This window comes from Cydia amplana, chromosome 9 (genome assembly GCF_948474715.1).
Source record: "Cydia amplana chromosome 9, ilCydAmpl1.1, whole genome shotgun sequence".
Taxonomy (NCBI): domain Eukaryota; kingdom Metazoa; phylum Arthropoda; class Insecta; order Lepidoptera; family Tortricidae; genus Cydia; species Cydia amplana.
The window spans coordinates 12996002-13015589 of NC_086077.1; the positions used below are offsets into that span (position 1 = coordinate 12996002).

Here is a 19588-nt window from a genome sequence, read left to right on the forward strand (position 1 = left end):
AAAGAGTTTCACTGGCGCTAATGGGTTTGCGGCTTCCGTCTGTCGTGTCGGAGCCGTGACGGAGTCGTATCGGCGCCGTAACGCACGCGCGTCGTCTCGCGGAGCGGAGCGACGCCCACTACTTTAGCTTGAATTTACACAACGCGCGCGAAATAATGGTGCGACGGTTGTCTTTTCAATAATTATTAGCCGAGTTTTGTTCGAATTTATATTCGTTTTCCTTGGTGTAATTTGATGTTTTACTTCTTTGAAATATATTTTTTTTTAACTATATTATGTACCTACCTATTTTATTATCAAACTGTTTTATAAATTAATTTATGTACTTAACTAGTGGGTAGATGTAAATATAGTTTGCGTATAGTCATTTCATGAGTACCTATCGTGGCAACCGAAAATTTTAGACTTTCAGCGCGTTTATATTCTAATACGCTTATACAAATAACTTAAACACATAATTTAAAGGATGAATACTATGGCATTCTGAAAGGTTGAACTAGCAGTTCATTCGAACTGAAGATGGATTGATATTTATGTATATTAGGTACCTACCTATCTGTATAGCAAATTGCGAAATGCATCGCAGCCATAATGCGTTTTTTTAGTTTTCAAGATATGTTATATTAATGCCTATGTATGTTACTTTTAAGGTACCTTTTTTATCTATGGGCCAACAGTTGCCTGTAAATAAAGATTTTTCATTTTATTTCATACCAAATCGAAAGTAAAAGTTTTACGTTCTGACCTCTGAAACAGCCTAAAAAAATCCATGACCTTGGGAAATCCCCGTCGCAAAAATCGCACTCCTATTCCCCGTAGCAAGTATGTTCGGCTTTCGGCTCCCGTCCTCCTGCCCTGCGCAGTCAGAGGGCGCGCGGGGTCCGGGGAGCCCGATTCATGTTTACGCCCGTCGTCAGCTGTTCGCGGGCCATGAATGTGCCGCGCCCGCGTCGCAGCCATCGATTGACTGATACCTGAGCGAAGCCCGAGCCACGTGCGGCCCGACAGTGCCGCCTCTCCCGCCGGCCTGACCGCGCGTCCCGCCGCGTACGCCCCGCACATGTGACGATACATCACCCTCAATGGATTACCGAAGGTGACCAGTCCGCACCAACAACTCGACCCCCACCGGTAAGCGTTTATCAAGCTTTGTTTATGTCAAATAAACGCGCAAATTAGTTAGTAAATAATGCCTTTTCCAATAGTTTCCGAGCGGCTGCGCTCTGTGCTATTTACCAGGATCTCATTAGGATTTTTCTGAATTTTATTGCCATCGATTTATCAAATTCGGTTTACGTAACCGGCTTTTCAATCGTGATTATCTTAGGTGAGCGTCCCGTGTAACATAAAAAACTGTCATCACGACCTACGTTTATTAGATCTTGGTTCGGTTCAGATGTCACCTTTACGATGGCCGATGCGACATGTAAACTCACGATATCTACGAATCAAAATCGGGAAATAGATACTTAGCAACATGCTCGATATACCTATTTGTATTATTTTGATACCTATTTCGTCAAAGCCTTATCTCTCTTCTTGGACAATGTATAATAGCAAAATTCGCGTTTGTTTTTCTATAAGTACCTATAACCTAGCAAGTTGCGTGAATACTTAGATATTATTTATTTGAAATTTCGTACGGTATGACCCTAAGGTGTCTTCAAGCAATAAACAGGGCATTCGAAGGTCGGCAGCAAATAGCTCCAAGAGTGAGACGTATTAGATATTTTATGACCATTTACCACATTGTTGATTGTGAAAATTCCTAACATCTAACAGACTATAATTTGTGTGATAATACAAACGTGGAAATGAATGGTTTAATTTCTGCCCAGTTTTGATTAATATTTCATTTTCTGAATCTGTAAGATTGGTTGATTGAACCAACTTGGCTTGTTGTATCTTTCCGTGTCCTATTGTAAAATTTCCGCTCTGCAAAACGTGAACTTTATGTTGACATACTTACTCATGTACGGATGCACTAATCAGTGCTAAAACTAAGCTTTTATTGACACTTATAATGCTGATGCTGCTCTGCTGCAGCAGAACCGCTGCATCAGCAATGCTGCTGCAGTCTGCAGTCACAAACAGATTGTAATCTTTGAAGTTTGATTGCCACTCCGTGTATACGTTTTAATATTACAGAAAGTGTTTTAGTGGCTAGTCCAATCAACAATATATGTTGGGAATAAAAAATACAACATGAATTAAATAGTCATGTTGTATTACATAAACGTATAAATTGTATAGGATTGTTTGTGGCATTAATTCCCCGGAGTAATGTATGTGTGTCTGGTGTCTGATAGGTACGTTAAATTGCAATGCAATTAACATATTATTATCGTAGTCCGAGACGCTGGTAGTGGGAAAAAAAGTTAAAAGCAAACACACATAATATCAAGCATAGTTGTTAAGTAAAACATTTGCCATTTCTTAAAACTAAAAAAATAGGGTCGTACTTTATTCAACCTGGAAGTTGTTAATTACAAATATAAAAAAAAAACAGACAAATCTGTACACAACTAACCCCCTTATTCATAAACGCGCTACAAACCTTAATTAGCTAATTTAATAATCATTTTTTTCCTTATCTGTCATTTTGACTTATGTATTTGTAAGAAAGGGATAAATCATAATTTAACTAAATCAGGCCCGTAAAGTTTTATGAATAAGGGGGTAAATGTTTAAACAAACACTGAATGTTCTGTATGTAGCAAAAAAAGATCTACCTCTAAAGAAAATTAACTTTGCCGTTCTTTTTATGCATAGTCTAACAATAAATACAGTTATAGATATTCCGACGTTATTGCAGGAACAGCTGCATATATGTGTTTATTCATTTAATAAAAAAAACTAAAACAAATGCCTACGCGCTCTTCTACACTTTACTTCGTTTTGTTTACACTTCACTTCTCTGAAGTTACAAATTTGATCACATTTTTACATCACTCACTCGCACATCTCGCTCGAGCAAGATATGCTGCGAGAATTAATATATTTTTGAAGATTAACGGCCCAATTCCAACAGTGCTTTTATTATAAGATGTCACAGCGATACGATACCGATTTTCAACCAAAAACGTCACTTTTGGACACTGACAGATCGGTATCGTATCGCTGTGATTTCTTATAAGCATTTTTCGAATTGGGCCGTGAATGTTGTTTCATATATTGAGGTAGAGTGCTTAGATAAGTTTGTACTCCATACACGTACGAACTTTAGCAGCACGCTACGGGCTACGGCGTAGAGCAGTGCGTGCAAGGATCGATGCTTAATATAGGTTTTCTGTAGAATATTTTGATAACGATATACATGCTGCCACCATTATTTACCTGATCCTAAATATGCTCTAAGTAAAATCTGCCACAGCGCATATAACAATAATCGTTCGAAAAAACCGTTGGATAACCAATTTTAATTTGTACTTTATTGCACAAACAAAAAAAAAAGAAATTGAATCAGTTTTCATATGTAAATACTCTTACACCTACGGTCATTATGTGACTATATTGACGGATGGTATTGATGTCTTTTAACCTTTTCGACGCCGTGTCAAACACAAAAGCTGTCTCTCAGACGCCACGTCACCGAAGTGTCAAAACTGAAATTGAACTTTATGCATATGCACCTAGTTCTATGTTGCTATGTGGTCTATGACCGAAATACGTCTTTGGCTTTGGACCTGCGGTGCGTATATATCGGTAATTGGCGTCCAAAAGGTTAATACTTAGATAAAAATAGTCTTTCTAACGGTGTTTATCGAATTACCCAGGGATTGCTCTGCTTCCTACGGCGTAACACGAGATGTTGTTAATTATAGTAGGCTATTAAAAAAGTCTAGAACCGTATGCGGAAGGAATCCTAAGCGATTTTCGGTATAGGTTTCACAAGAATCGTAGCACAATTAATAAAAAAAAACAGTAGCAACAGAAAATACATTTATGTTAACCTACAACAAAAGTCTTATCGCTTTTTGAATCTTAGAGTCACAGTAAAATAAATATTCTTTATTTCACACAATAAAAGGATTAGGTATAACTAAACATATATTTTTAAACCCTCAATAATCTGAAGGCTTTAAAGCACCCTAAATCACGAGATAACCTTCCCGTTGCATCCTTAGCACGCATGTGACGCAAGCTTCCTTGACCTAGCGCAGGGCCGGAATACCAAGCAGCCGTAAACTTGCAATCGGGCGCCATTTGTTTACTTTAGAGCTGTAGCTCCTAATATACTTACTCTTTAGCTGGTTAAATATTAAACAATACTTCCTATTTTATACAATAATACAATACCGGTCTGATTCGAACTTTAAGATACGTCAAAAATTTGCTAAAATACGACATGGATCGGATATGTCAGTGTAAAAAGTGACCTTTCTTATATGCAGTCAAATTTCAACATAGGTAGATCCAAAGAGAATATAACCACTACGGGTAGATCTAATTCTAGCATATTTGATTCAACCGATGTACCTAACAAATTAAAACCCCGTGATATAAATTGTATAAAACAAAAAACATAACAAGAGAACTGAAGGGTAAAACGTTTTAAAAGTTTTAAGACATTCACGCTGCCAACAAAATTGTATTTCTGTCTGGCACAAAATGAGAGATAGGACACATACATAATTGATGGAACGACTTTACCGTATCAATTATTGGCTGCCATTTTCCACAGATGAATACGGCGGCTCATTCCGCGTATTCATGTACTGTGTTTTATGTTTGTTTGAATGTTGGTGGGAATTAAGCGATTATCCCGCTCGGGCCGGGGCCACAATGGGTAGCTTCGTGAAACATAAATTTCCTTTTAGGATACTGTAGCTCAAAAGTAATTCCTAATGTTTGTAGCGTGCGTGACCCTCTTTTCTCTATCTTTATGCTATATTATACGGATGTGTTAGTTGGAGAAGCTGCAGTTCGTACGTTTTATTCACTGTTGTTTCATGTGAATCAGACTTTAAAAAGGCCAGACAGATTTAGAGACAATTCATAATTAATTATAATCATTCATTTAGCTTTAGTCAATAAGAGTGGACCGATGTTGAAGGCTGTGAGTTTGAATGTGTTTGTATTATGCCTATTTTTCATTCGTCGATGCCAAATTATTATTAATTGTTATACGATTAAGCAGGGCGTATAAATGAATGCGTGAATCGTAATAGCAAAAGTAACACATGTTGCGCCTATTTAACCTTTTGGACGCCAATGACCGATATACATATACGCACCGCAGGTCCAACGCCAAAGACGTATTAAGCGGTCATAGACCACAGAGCAACATAGACCTAGATGCATATGCATAAAGTTCAATTTCAGTTTTGACACTTCGGAAACGTGGCGTCTGAGAGACAGCTTTTGTGTTTGACACGGCGTCGAAAAGGTTAACGTCAGACGCAGTGGAAATGCACATCTTTTTTTTGCGACGAGGCGCTTTCTTTATGTCGATCAATGTGCATTGTGTCTCTGAAGAAAAAATCTCGTATCATTTGGAATAGAACATGCTTAGTCAGAAGTAAAGTGAATATAACCGTAATATAGTACTAATAACAATGATTTTTATATTAAACTATACACCAAAAAGCCAGTAATTTTATATACTAGCTTATCATTACCAATGTGTGTCATTACCACTGCCACCAGTCCTTGATGTTTAGGAGGACCATCAATACACACATAGCATAGGACAGGTAATCCATTAATATACCTGAAACGATTATTTAGTCATTACGGGTATCTATCGAGTCGAGCATAGATGACGATACAGTTTTTTTCTTTTGTGTCGGTCCCCAATGTTGAATATTGATGTAGCGTCAGAGCAGTTGGTAAACAACATTTTATTGGCAAATCTGTCACTTTGTGATGTTTTATCTAAATGGCAGTAAGGTAAAAAAGGCGGATATGAAGTCCCCCACATTGGGCCAGCGTGGATAGTAGCCCAAGCCCTCTCGCGCGTGAGAGGATTACCTGTGCCCATCAGTGGAACTTATATGGTGAATTATTATATTTTTAACCGACTTCCAAATCTAAAAGGAGGAGGTTATCAATTCGGTTATATGTTTTTTTTATTTTTTTTATTTTTTTTATGTTTGTTACTCCATATCTCCGTCATTACTGGACCGATTTTGAAAATTATTTTTTTGATTGTATGTATATGCATACAGATTGGTCCCGTTTTTGTCAAAACCCAGTTCTGATGATGGGATCCATGAGGAATCGAGGGAACTCCTCAAATCTTAAAGGCACACATATAGTGATTTTTGTATTTTTATCAACAAATCAAGCATATACATTAAAAAAAGTGACATTTGATGAAGTGGAACTGCTGATGATGATCAGAACGGAACTCTTCAACGATGCATAGCACACGTCTGACGATTTGTCCTCTTCGTTATGTTTGTTAAGCAAGTTAAGTTTTTAAGCTACATTTTTGTCAAGCTCGAGTGCTGATGATGGGATCCATGAGGAATCGAGGGAACTCCTCAAATCTTAAAGGCATGCGTATAGAGATTTTTGTATTTTCATCAACAAATCAAGCATATACATAAAAAAGTGACATTTGATGAAGTGGAACTGCTGATGATGATCAGAACAGAACTCTTCAACGACGCATAGTTCACGTTTGGCGATTTGTCCTCTTCGTTATGTTTGTTAAGCAAGTTAAGTTTTTAAGCCACAATTTTGTCAAGCTCGAGTTCTGATGATGGGATCCACGAGGAATCGAGGGAACTCCTCCAATCTTAAAGGCATGCGTATAGAGATTTTTGTATTTTCATCAGAAAATCGAGCATTTTCATTAAAAACTGTCGCATTTGATGAAGTGGAACTGCTGATGATGATCATAACGGAACTCTTCAACGACGCATAGCTCGCATTTGGCGATTTGTCCTTTTCGTTATGTTTGTTAAGCAAGTTAGGTTTTTAGGCACATTTATGTCAATCTCAAGTCCTGAACATGGTATCCATGAGGAATCGAGGGAACTTCTCAAATCTTAAAGGCATCCGTATAGAATTTTATATATTTTCATCAGAAAATCAAGCATTTACATTAAAAACTGTGGCATTTGATGAAGTGGAACTGCTGATGATGATCAGAACAGAACTCCTCAACGACGCATAGTACACGTTTTGTGATTTTCAATTTCGATTTTGACTTGGATTGGGCCCCGGACTCCCGACTCGGACCCGTACTCGGACTCGGACCCAGACCCGGACCTTGACCCGGAAAACCACTATGATACCTAAACTAAATCAACCACTATGATTACCATAAAATGTATACATATTACCAAATAAAGTATAAGCACCGTTAAGTGGGTTAGGCTAGTAGTTAGAGAAGAGAAGTCGGTTTTTTTTCTATTAAAGATTATTATGTATATACTTACTATAATTTAGACTTTTTATAATATATTGTATAATACATTGAATTTTTATATATTTCATTTAGGTTACGTCAAATAACTATTTATTTCTAGTTTGTTTCCAATAGTAGGTATTACCAATCCAAATCATTCCAATACTCAAATATCATCTACTTAAATCTAAATTCCCGAACAAAATTAAAATGCAAATTAAACATGAATAGAGGACAGCGATCCACAAAGTACGCTCTTAATGAAGGATTATAATTATTAACGAATGGTTTCCCGGCGGTTACTGGTTGCCCAGCTTAGTTAGTACTACAAATTAGTTTTGGTGGCTGTTGGCTGAGTGCTGAGTACGTACTTGAAACCAAAATTGCATTTTACAGGTTACTCGTATCTGTTTGCAAACCGTGAATTTGCATCATACTGCTAAATATAGCAAATTGTTATATTATGTTCCCTCCTAAAAGAGACGTTTATATTGTGAAGGTGTCACTAGGTATATTAAAATTGTAAAAAAAAAAAAAAAAATTATTATTAAAATTGTATTTAGGTTTTTTTAATATGGAATTTCGGCGCATAAACTGATGTTATATTTGGTGTTTAAGGTCCCTTTTTATAGTCTTTCGTAAATAAATGCTTATCGGTGAGCTCAGCAGCACGCATGTCGGATGCCACGTGAACAGGGTATTCAACAACATAAGCTATGCAGATGACATGGTGCTGTTGAGCCCATCGGTTGGCGGACTGCGAACCCTCATCAATATTTGTGAGTCATATGCTTTAAAACATAATGTCTCCAAAAGCGAATATATGGTTTTCAAGGCGGGAACCAAGTGCCCATCCTATGTCCCACCCATTCGCTTGAATGGCGAGCAGCTTACGAGGGTTAATTCGTTTAAATACCTTGGGCACTTGGTAACCGATGACTTGCGCGACGATTCGGATATCGAGAGGGAGCGAAGAGCTCTGGCGATCAGAGCTAACATGATAGCTCGCAGGTTCAGTCGGTGTACAGCGCAAGTTAAAATTACACTATTCCGTGCGTACTGTACATCGCTGTATACCTGCAGCTCATGCATGGTCTAGATATACGCAGCGCTCGATCAATAAATTGCGGGTGCAATATAATGACGCGTTCAGGGTGCTGTTGCGGCTGCCGCGGCATTGCAGCGCGTCTGGCATGTTCGCGGACGCTCACGTTGACAGTTTTTATGCGACGCTGCGCAAGCGCTGCGCCGCGAAGCTCCGCAGAGTCCGTGACAGCCGCCACAGCCTCCTGAGCGTAGTAGCGGGGAGGTGGGACAGTGGTCTAATCAGACACTGGTCCTCGCTTCACTTAGGTTTAGGTACTAATATAGTTGTTTAAGTATTTTTTTTGTTGTTACTAACAAACTATGGACACTTAAGTCTGAAATAAATGCATTGTATTTTATTTTTTATAACTCTTAAACGGTGGCCCGTAGCAAAAAATGTTCTATCACATAAGTAATCTACATAAAATTTTCTGCAAAAAACATTTAGTACACTTTTTCGCTAAGATCAATATTTTAAAATATATTAAGGTTGTTTTTGTTTGTTCTAAGGTCGTATTTTTTTTTAGTTTTTCGTAAATAACTCGTAAACGGTAGCCCACAGCAAAAAAATATCTTTTACATAGATAAATCTATTTGAGATTCCTTATAAAATAAATGCTACGTTTTTTACGATAGGTTAGGTTAGGTTAGGTTTGATTTATGGCAATCCTGAAAAGTAACGCGTTTCTGAATCAACTGAATTATGACTAACGAAAATTCGGGAAAACAATACATTATGGCTTAAAACTATTTGGGAAACAATAGAGACCCGTTATTTATACGTCATAATTTCATAGAAGTTTGACGTTTAAAATAACACTTGCACTGCGTGTGTTATCAAAATCTTTGCAGACTTTTGTTGTTCTAACTCTATTAATGTTTAATTTCCATAACCTATTCATAACCTTGTAAGTATTTTGAAGATGTAAACTCAACCGCCTAAATAACTGGCCAGTATCTATAAAAGGGAGTTTCCATCGTCCGCAGGCGGATGCAGCCGTTTTGATCTCCCTTTTGTGTCAAAGCACTTTAATTCCTCTTTAAACGGGATCCGCCTCAAGGTTTTTGCGTTCTTTTAAATGGGTCAAGCGATTCCTTTAAACATGTTTGAATCTTTTTTTCTTGTTGTCGATCCGTTTTCAAATTAATGAGGGCTTGTAAATCATGCCTTCGTAACATGTAGTGTACAATGTACATTTTCGAAGTCACGTTACAACTAACTATGTTGGTATTAAGTATAACATAAAAATAATTGTACTCCGTTATTTATTTTCGAAGAGATATATAGATATCTATGTACGCCTTTGTGGTCGTAACTTCGATATATCTACGAGTATTAACTCACTGTAGACATACAAACAATAACGTTCTGGCTATGATACTAATATTAGGTACCTAATACCTACCTGAAATAGGACCCGGCATAGTTTTGGGTTGTACCAAAATAAAGGACCTCATTTATTTATTAAATACTTGACGCCATTTATTACCAATAGTAATTATATTAAAATATTTTGGTTCTACAAAACGATCGATCATGCGCTTCCAATGGTCCAATCGATGATCTTGACGATGGTTGTCCTATTGACGGCCTTCCTGCAAATAAAAATGATATTAGCTGTTACTAAATGTAGCTCATGAAAGCTTTAAACATATGAAAAATGCCAAAACAAAAGATTCAAGATCTTACACGCGCAGTTCGGACGTTCTTTCCTTTCTAACTTTAAGTCTTAAATCAATATCCGAGTTGTGTTTCCAAGCAGATAGAATAACATTCTATAGCTAGATTCCAATTCTATATTTTGTGAAATATTAAACATCGGTATGTGTTTAAATACTGGGAACCTGGGATCAGTTTGACATGAGAAAGTACATATCTATAGGTACTTATACTGACAAGATTTTTATTGGGCCTGACATAGTGTCGCTACAAGTAGCTTACATACTTTTAAACGAGCAATTCTTGTATATATGTCTAATATAGGTAATATAAATTGATGTGGTTATATCTGTAACGCTTCCTCGTCTACATAATATGTATACAGAACTATATTTCATCTCAACTAAATAGTTGATTTACTCAAGAGACATATTCTCACAACAGTTTACCGGTATTTCAGATAAAAAATCTCTTATTATTATACAAACACTTCCTCGCAGTTTAATGGCTTGGGACAAGTCGAGGACAAACACAGGACCATTAGTTGATTACGCTCTCTCGCTGCATAATATTATGAGCTTAAGGCTTGATTTTTCAACCTTTAGTTTGAAAGGAGAGGCCGGAAAATGTTTTCTTAAAAGTTTCTTTAGGCTTTAGTTTCTTAGGTGATATTTATAACAAAAATACTCAGGGTCCTGTTTTCAGGCTGTTGGCAAACTTTTGATAAAAAAAGCCAAAGAAATCACCACAAAAATTAGTTCCCGATTCGCCGGAATCTCGTTTAGTCGGATTGTGAAGTGCTAAAGTAAATCCGGCGAAACAGGAATCTGGCAAAACAAGAATCCGGTAAAACTTGAACTAATCCCCAAAGAGCCATAAAGGTAAAGATAGTGTTATTTTTTGGGTCACTTATTGTATACCTCCAAAAGCTTCATGGGGTATGCGAGCCGTTGTTTGCTTACCCTAACCCTTACAATGTTACGAAACAAGACGTTTTAGTTTCAAAAACGCTGTAATTACCGAGTCTTTCAGTATTATTCATTTATTTTTCTTAATTTTCTGATGTTGATCCTTTGGACAGGTTGAGACAAGCTCGACGCCATTACTTGATTACGCCCGTCACTGCATCGTTACGCTTCGTTACCTAACGACCTTCCCTCTCGTTTTATAGAAAAATAGCTGACAACAAAAACCTTCGTCATCTTATATCGACTGAAATTATTACACATGTAAGCTTAGCACGAGGAATATTCGTAATACAGTCAGCAGCAGAAGTTGATAAGCGGGCCAGGTATTCAAAATGATCTTGACGCGACTTTATCGTTAAGAGAATAAGAGCGTGTCAAGGTAATTTTGAACACCTCGCCCGCTTAACAACTTCTGCTGCTGACTGTACTAGCCGTCTCTTTCAAATTAATACTATTAGTATAAGACGGGTAGTATACCTCGCGCGAGAGGTTCTGTACGGGCGAATGATAACTAAGGGACATCATCGCGGCGCACTTGTGCTAAGCCTATTCAACCCAGTAGCATAACTGGGAGGAGTCCACAATGGCAATACAAAATTAGTGATTCTGGCCCAGTAAATAAAGAACAATATAACGCATCATTAATTTATTTAGCGCCTGCAGCTGTAACTCACTGCGCTTGTATGAAAATACAACAATGAAAAATAAATCTTGACGTTCTGTTGTTTGTTATTTACGGAACTGGAATGATTAATTTCTGATTTCCATTTTGTAGGGATATAAACAATAACAGCCTGTGCCCCTTCAGATTTATAGATATATCAATATCTGCCTTATTGCTAGTATCAATTAAACATTAAACTCGGAACCCATTTTAAACAGCAGCGTTATCACGGTCGCATTTTTATCACCTGTCATGCCATGCGTCACTTTCGCACTTACATATTTGTTAGAACGTGACAGGCATGGTGACAAATGATAAAGAGCCGACCATCTTAGCCCTACGTAAAGATAAAAAGTTTCTTTCTTTTATTTATATAAATACACTCTGACAGGATTCTAGCGTGGCCTGTTCCAATTGGTTGCATTACCTAGTTCCCATCTACTTTGTAAGCTTTACAGAAAACTATAACATATCTCCCCTACTTTAAAATGCAAACGTTTTCCCGAGTTCTCAAGAGCTATTCGAATTTAAAACGTCACGTGGTCACGTCTGCTTGACAAAGCTGCTGCTGCAACTTGACAAAATATGCGGTGGCACAATGTGGAACAAATGGCGCTGGGGAGTGCCAAAACTAGAGCCGCAAACACACCAGAACAGAGGGTTCAGTACATACAATACAATACAAACACTCTTTAATACAGACCAAAACAATACAATGATTACATCAACTCAAGTGGAAGTATACAACACCCGGCCTTACACACAACTACATAGTATAAAACAAAGTCGCTTCCCGCTGTCTGTCTGTCCCTATGTATGCTTACATCTTTAAAACTACGCAACGGATTTGACGCGGTTTTTTAATAGATCAAGAGGAAGGTTTATGTATAATTTGTTAACCCGTGCGAAGCCGGGGCGGGTCGCTAGTCTCTGGTAATTGGCGCGCATCTCACGCACAATTTCAATTTTGCATGCACCAATCAACGAGAGCGATCTTCAAGGTTCTATCAAAAAAATATCAAAACCATAACCAGTTGTTAAATCTGAATCGGGTTCCTGTTCTGTGACGACTGACGAAACAAATATGGAATTATGGATAGCAATTGACATTTGGCAAGTAAACTGATGTTTGAAGGCCTCCGGCCAACTTTCTGCATTTATTTGCTCTGTGGGCGAATCAGGTAGTTCGTGGCTAAGCGTTGGATGCTACCCTATTCACAAAGTACCGTCTCTGTTAGCATCCCTAGTATATCTTGACCTCGAGATCTCTAAGAACTATTCTTAATCAGAGATCATACGTATACTGGTTCATTGGCGATGCAATTGATGTAGTGAATAACGGCTGCAGTCGGATCTAGGTCGTGTCCTTAGATTCCAGCACGGATTACAAACTTATGAAAATTCAGGACTCTCTTGGACTAAAATTAGGTCATGAAAGAGATTTCAGACTAAATGGTTCTTTGTTTGAAGAGGATTCTGGAATTTCTTGGTAGGTAGATATACGATTTTGAGCTAACATGGTCAATTATCTTTTTTGGCCTAGTTAGGAACAGTAGCCCGATCCCACTCATTCAAATATATCTGTTCATTCGTGCCACGTGCCTAAATTGACTAAACTATTGTCATCGGATAAGTATTACGCCAACACAAATAAGCTTTTAAAACGATACACATTTAGTTCAGTTGAGACTGATAGTTGAGTTCCTCTAAACAAGAGAACCTTTCATTAAAATCGCCGGGTTCAGTGCGACCTCTACAAGAAACGCTGAGCGTCATGAGTCATGACACAAAAACGCTTTGAAAATTTTGCTGCAGATTATACATAACAGGCGGCCTAGCCAAGGTGACGATCGCAATCGCTTCGCCATCGAATCGCTTTGTGTATCTCTAGCATTCTTCCTTATTAGTGTGAGAGTGACAGTTGCGTTTCGTTCGCTACGGAGCGTTAGCGATTGGCATGTTGGCTACGGTTGGTTGTACACATTTCAACTAACATCCTAAAACTTATGGACAAGAACAAACGCGCGTTATCTCGAAGTTTTCTTATCCAGTTTTCATCGTGACACAGTTTCTCCAGTACAAACAGTAAACAATGTAATCTCGTATGTTGTTCCGTTTCTACCCACTGATTTTAATATCCGCGAGGTAAGGTACGCAATATACTATGTAGGTAGAATGCGTCCGGTTCATTTTGGGAACGTCACTGTTTGGAACCTGTCTATCTATTCACTGATTGTTTCATCTCTGTGAGCTCGTCCCCAGTGTAACATGACTTAAGGTTTGAAGTGGATCTTTACTTTCAAATTTGTATAGACCTTTAAACTTTCGAGTTTTGTAGAGATTTAAACAGGAGGGCTATGATGCTTTGTCACCAAATCATTAATCATTTATTGCGTGATATGTGAAATACCTGATAAGTGATTAAATTTGGTAAAAAAGACGCGAGGATAAAGTACAAGTGACTAATGATAGCGTGACATGATTTGAGCTTTTGAAAAATCAATTTTAATCTCGATGACTTAAGGCCTATTTTAAAGAATAGATTACTTAATCACATTCCACCACTTATCTACTTTTGCCATTGACTGATAAAAATCATCCGTGGTTTGAGCTTTTCAAAAATCAATTCTAAACAAGTTTACTTAAAGCGTATTTTAATGAATGACATCCTATCCCACTTATCCACATGTGACGTTGATAGTTAAAAGTTATCCACGGTTAAAGCTTTTGAAGCTTTATTTCTAAGTACTTAGAGTTTATAGTCTTTGAAATAAGCTACATTATCGAATTAAGGTAGAACCGGCTGCAATACTTCATTAACGAAGGCTCATATTTGCTTGTAAATTCATACAAAATTTTAAGGACAGTAGACCTTATTAACCTCAAATACGGTGAATTTTATACGTCAAACCATGTGTCAAAATCAACTAAATTGTAGGCCCTCCCCAAACGTAGCCACCTATGTATGCATGTGGCCGTTGCTCTCCGCCTAATAGGTTGCCATGGGTATGCCAACCCCACCAATGCATCTACGGTTCCACTGTGGGGAGCAACGGCCACCATGTCTTGAGCTGCTGCCGTTGCGCTGGGAGGTTCCCACGGCACCATGTTCTTAATGACATCGTTAGGAGAGCCTTATTGTCAGAGTTACCTAATATCCCATGTATGCTTGAGCCGCCAGGCTTTAGCCGATCGGACGGCATAAGGTCTGACGACTAGACCCTGGTGCCGTGGGAAAGAGGTAAGTGCTTACTGTGGGACGCCACGTGCGTCAGTACTTTTACCGCCCCGCATCTTAGTCGTACAATGCGGTCGGCAGGAGCGGCTGCTGAGCATGCGGCGTCTCTTAAAAACCGGCCAAGTGCGAGTCGGACTAGCTCACGAAGGGTTCCGTACCATTAGGTACGCAAAAAACGGCAACAAAATCATGTTTGTTGTATGGGAGCTCCACTTAAATATTTATTTTATTTTGTTGTTAGTACTTATTATTTGTTGTTGGCAACAGAAATATATCATCTAAATAGACAGACAGACCGACGGACAGCGGAGTCTTAGTAATAGGGTCCCGTTTTTCCTGAAACCCTAAAAAGATAAATACTCGGCGCTGAGCGGGTATTTATTCGTCTCCCTCGGTGTCGAGACTTCGGGATGCTCCGGGAGCTGGGACCTCGCCTGTTTGAAAGCGGCCTTGACCCCCTCCGGATTTTTCCTGATGCAAAGACTGTCCATCGCAATCTAAGGCGGTCCTAGTTCCTTGCTACTCGTAAAGTCTGCAGCGATATTGATAGCCCACGCAGTGCAAGTGTTATACTTGGTCAACTAGATCTTGACAGTAGAAAAAGGCGGCAAATTTGAAAAATGTAGGCGCGAAGGGATATCGTTCCATAGAAAATTTGAATTTCGCGCCTTTTTTTACTGACAAGATTTGGTTGACCAGCTATATTTACCCGTCATAAATTCATAGAAGTTTGACGTTTAAAATGACGCTTGCACTGCGTGGGCTATCAAAATCGCTGCAGACTTTTCTCGGTCTGACTCTATTAACTACTCTATACAGGGCGGTACAAACTACAAACCTCGATGTCCAACATTTTTTTTTTATTTTATCACTACGTGGGCTACTACCAATATTTTTTTATATTAAGGCTAGATTTTAGGAAATAAAGTTGTGTATCAAAGAAGTAAAAAATAAAATTCGGCACCGAAGTCAGGCACCGAACGTCATCTCTAAGAATCTCCTAATAGCCCACGATATGAGGAAACTAAAAAAAAAATTGAACGTTGTGGTATAGACCATCCTGTATAGTTTGAGTGTTGGATTGCAACTAAATTAGTACGACGCTGTCATTTTCTATTACGCGATTACGTCCGATTTTACCCGAAAAACGAAGTGCATTCTTGTAAGTATAGTTGGTCAAACCAATTTGTCATTAAATAAGAACAATACAAACTATACTCATCCTTTTCTTTTGGGTGCTAGTACTAGTGTAAGACACAGATAGTATGTCTCTCTCTGTCTATATTTGAAATGAGACAGTGCTTTGACAAACGATATAACCTATTTGTATACTTGGTCAACCAGATCTTGACAGTAGAAAAAGGCGCCAAATTTGAAAAATGTAGGCGCGAAGGGATATCGTCCCATAGAAAATTTGAATTTCGCGCCTTTTTCTACTGACAAGGTTTGGTTGACCATCTATAGAAAAAAAATCAGCGATGTCAAATCGGCGACATGATAGATTTTCATTGTCAGTCAGGCTAAAAGTACAATGTAATATTAATTTAAAAATTCATTGCGTAACCTATACCTATAGGAAGAAAACAAACAAATAAATTGCATTAAATATATGCAGAACATGAGAACTATGAGAGTATGGATCACTCCATACGCAGAAGTGATTGATGGCTGAACATATATTCTGAAATTCGGCAACGCTATGAAGAAAAAATCCTTGGACGCCTATTCTCCACAGGAGAGGAAATATTGTCTGAAAAAAAAACTGCAAGAGCTGATTTTATACGCAGATAAAAAAGACGTTAGAGTTTATGGAGACATGACAGAAGACGCGGTATGCTGAAGAATATGTTGTCACAAAAGGAGCGACAGTCCGTTTAAATGTAAATATGTTGGAATGACCTTCAACTGGTGTCAGCGAGCTTGCCGTGATACCTTCACGAGCTAATCACAGCGGCGTATGATAAAATCATGGTTCCTACCAGGGATGTTCCGGATGCCGATTTTTTGACATCCGCGGACGCGGATGCGGATATTTAGTCTCACATCCGCGGATGCGGATGCGGATGCGGATGTCAAGATTAGGTACTTAGAAAACGTCAAATATCACATTTTTAGTATTATTTCATTAAAAAAAAACGAAACGTTTAGAATTTGAGCAAGAATATAGGTGCGTTATATTTACTAAACAGTAACTTGGCCGACTTTTCTGGATCTAGACGATTTCGTTATAGGTAATGACGTAATTTCCTAGCACTTACGCCGCCGCTAAGACATTCCTGTACCGACTTGTTCGACATCCGCATCCGCATAAGCTCCGCATCGATTTTATGCGGATGCGGATGCAGATGCGGATGTTGAAAATAATGCGGAAGTTCCGCGGTTGCGAATGCGGATGCGGATGTTCGCAACATCCCTGGTTCCTACTGTGCGAAACATTTAGGGCGCGTGTACACGGTGCCGCCTCCGCGCCGCTGCCGCGCCGCCGCCGCACCTTCGCGCTGTTTACACGAGACGCGTAAAGCCCGATGCCGCGCCGCCGCTGCGCCGTCGCTGCAGCTTCGCGCTATGTACACGAGACAAGTATAGTCCGCCGCCGCGCCGCCGCCGCGGGTTTTACGCGTCTCGTGTACATAGCGCGAAGGTGCGGCGGCGGCTCGGAGGAATAATCCAATATGGAGTGGTGACACGCACTAATTTCTATGTGAAAAATTCTGCCGTTTTCGGCGCGGGGGGCGAGGAACGCACACAAATAATGTAAACACTAATGCATTTTTTGCATGCGTCGCTACACACGCACACGACAAAATTATCAAACACTAGCATAAACTATATTCACACAAATACAAGAACAAACACAGACAACCCTGTCCGTAAACGAGATGATGTCAGTTCTAAGTAAACGTAGAAGTGCGAGGGACCTGTCGATAATATTGTCGATATTTTATTGACTGAATTTTAACTGTCTGCTTTAGTCAATCATAACCATCAAAAACATTACATGTAAAAAGGTGCAAGTCTCGCAACGCTTCTACTACAAAAACGTTTTGAGATGTAATGCTAATGTGAAACCAAGTCAGTTATTTTAATCAGTGCCAGGGGGTGTTAAAACCGTATCAATAAGATATCTTTAATTTGTAATACGTATAATGACTTGGCCATCGCACAGCTGCATAATGACATAAGGAATGATCCTTACGACGATGGTGACGATGACGTCACCTATTAAAAATAATTCTAATTGAACATACCTAACGCTAGCGCTAATTGCAGTTTGAGCATTACACATATTTACGAGTACGGTACGAGTAAAGCATTATGTGCGATTGCCAAGTCATTATATGTATTACAAATTAAAGATATCTTATTGATACGGTTTTAACAGTCAGCCAGGGGCACTGATTAAAGTAACCGACTTGGTTTCACGTTACATCTCAGAACTTTTTGTAATAAAAGCGTTGCGAGACTTGCACCTTTTTACAAGTAATGTTTTTGATGGGATCTCATCTCTTTTTGTAGACAGTCCTTCTTTTCGGGTACTCATACCCATACTATGTATACATATATCATAACTAAACACATACTCACATCGTACATACATCGTAGTGTACCTTTTACTTTACCTACTATTTGTAGGAACTGCAACAGTAACTTTGTAACAGCATATATTTATATGGAATTACAAACTTACTTATGCAGTTCTTAGATCTTTAAATCATGACTGATATTGCGATATTTTTAGGTTTTCGATGGCTTGATAAGCTGAAAACTACTTATGTTTAAAATTTATTGCATCTTTTGGAAATCTAAAAAAAGAAATCAAAATAACAATATATTTACAATGTTCATATAGATTTTTTCTACTCCAGCACTCAAATGTGTCAATTAAATGACTGACAGTGATATCTAAAGCAATGTCATTTGAATGCTTTGTTTATAGGCTCATAAGATGACTGCTAGCAGTCATCTTATGAGTATAATACAACTGCTTTATTTTTTTTAAAGATACAAGTTCCGATCATCTTGATTGAAAGAGGTATGTTTTCATTTACAATAATAACTCTTTTTTTTTTTAAATAATAACTCTTTTTTATTTTAAATAATAACTCAATTTTTTTAAATAACAACTCTTTTTTTTAATAATCTCTTTTTTTTTAATAATAACTCTTTTTTTTTTTTTTTTTTTTTTTTTTTTTTTTTTTTTTTTTTTTTTTTTTTTTTTTTGCTGCAGCTGTCATAGAAAAAGTAATGTATGCAACAGCTCATAATTGGTTCTTAAAATTCTCGGGTCTTTTTTTACAAAACTCGACTACGTCTCGTTTTGTAACTTCGACCCTTGAATTTTAAGAACCCTTATTATATCACTGTTGCATAAACTACTATTATCGATATTGGTTTTTATGGTGTCCCATCGCTAACTATGGTAGAGTGATACCAGAGTAATAAATTAAAAGTTCCTATTTATGGAAAATGACGGCAGTAAATACCTTAAAATAAATAAAATACAATACAAATATTGGACATGTCAAATAAAAAATATACGATAGAAATTAAGCGAAAAATGAATTTTTAAACAGTAGTAGGGTAGGTGCGTTAGTTTTCGTCCAGCTCTAGT

At 38.0% G+C, this 19588-nt stretch overlaps 1 protein-coding gene across 1 annotated transcript in view; it reads left to right on the top strand.

The window, feature by feature from the left end:
- The first annotated feature begins 770 nt into the window (after positions 1-770).
- Positions 771-19588, top strand: part of LOC134651219 (uncharacterized) — a 103381-nt gene continuing 84563 nt past the window's right edge. Inside the window, exon 1 of the mRNA XM_063506289.1 lies at positions 771-1131. The gene's annotated coding sequence lies outside the window, so the exon portion shown is untranslated. The remainder of the gene's footprint in view (positions 1132-19588) is intronic.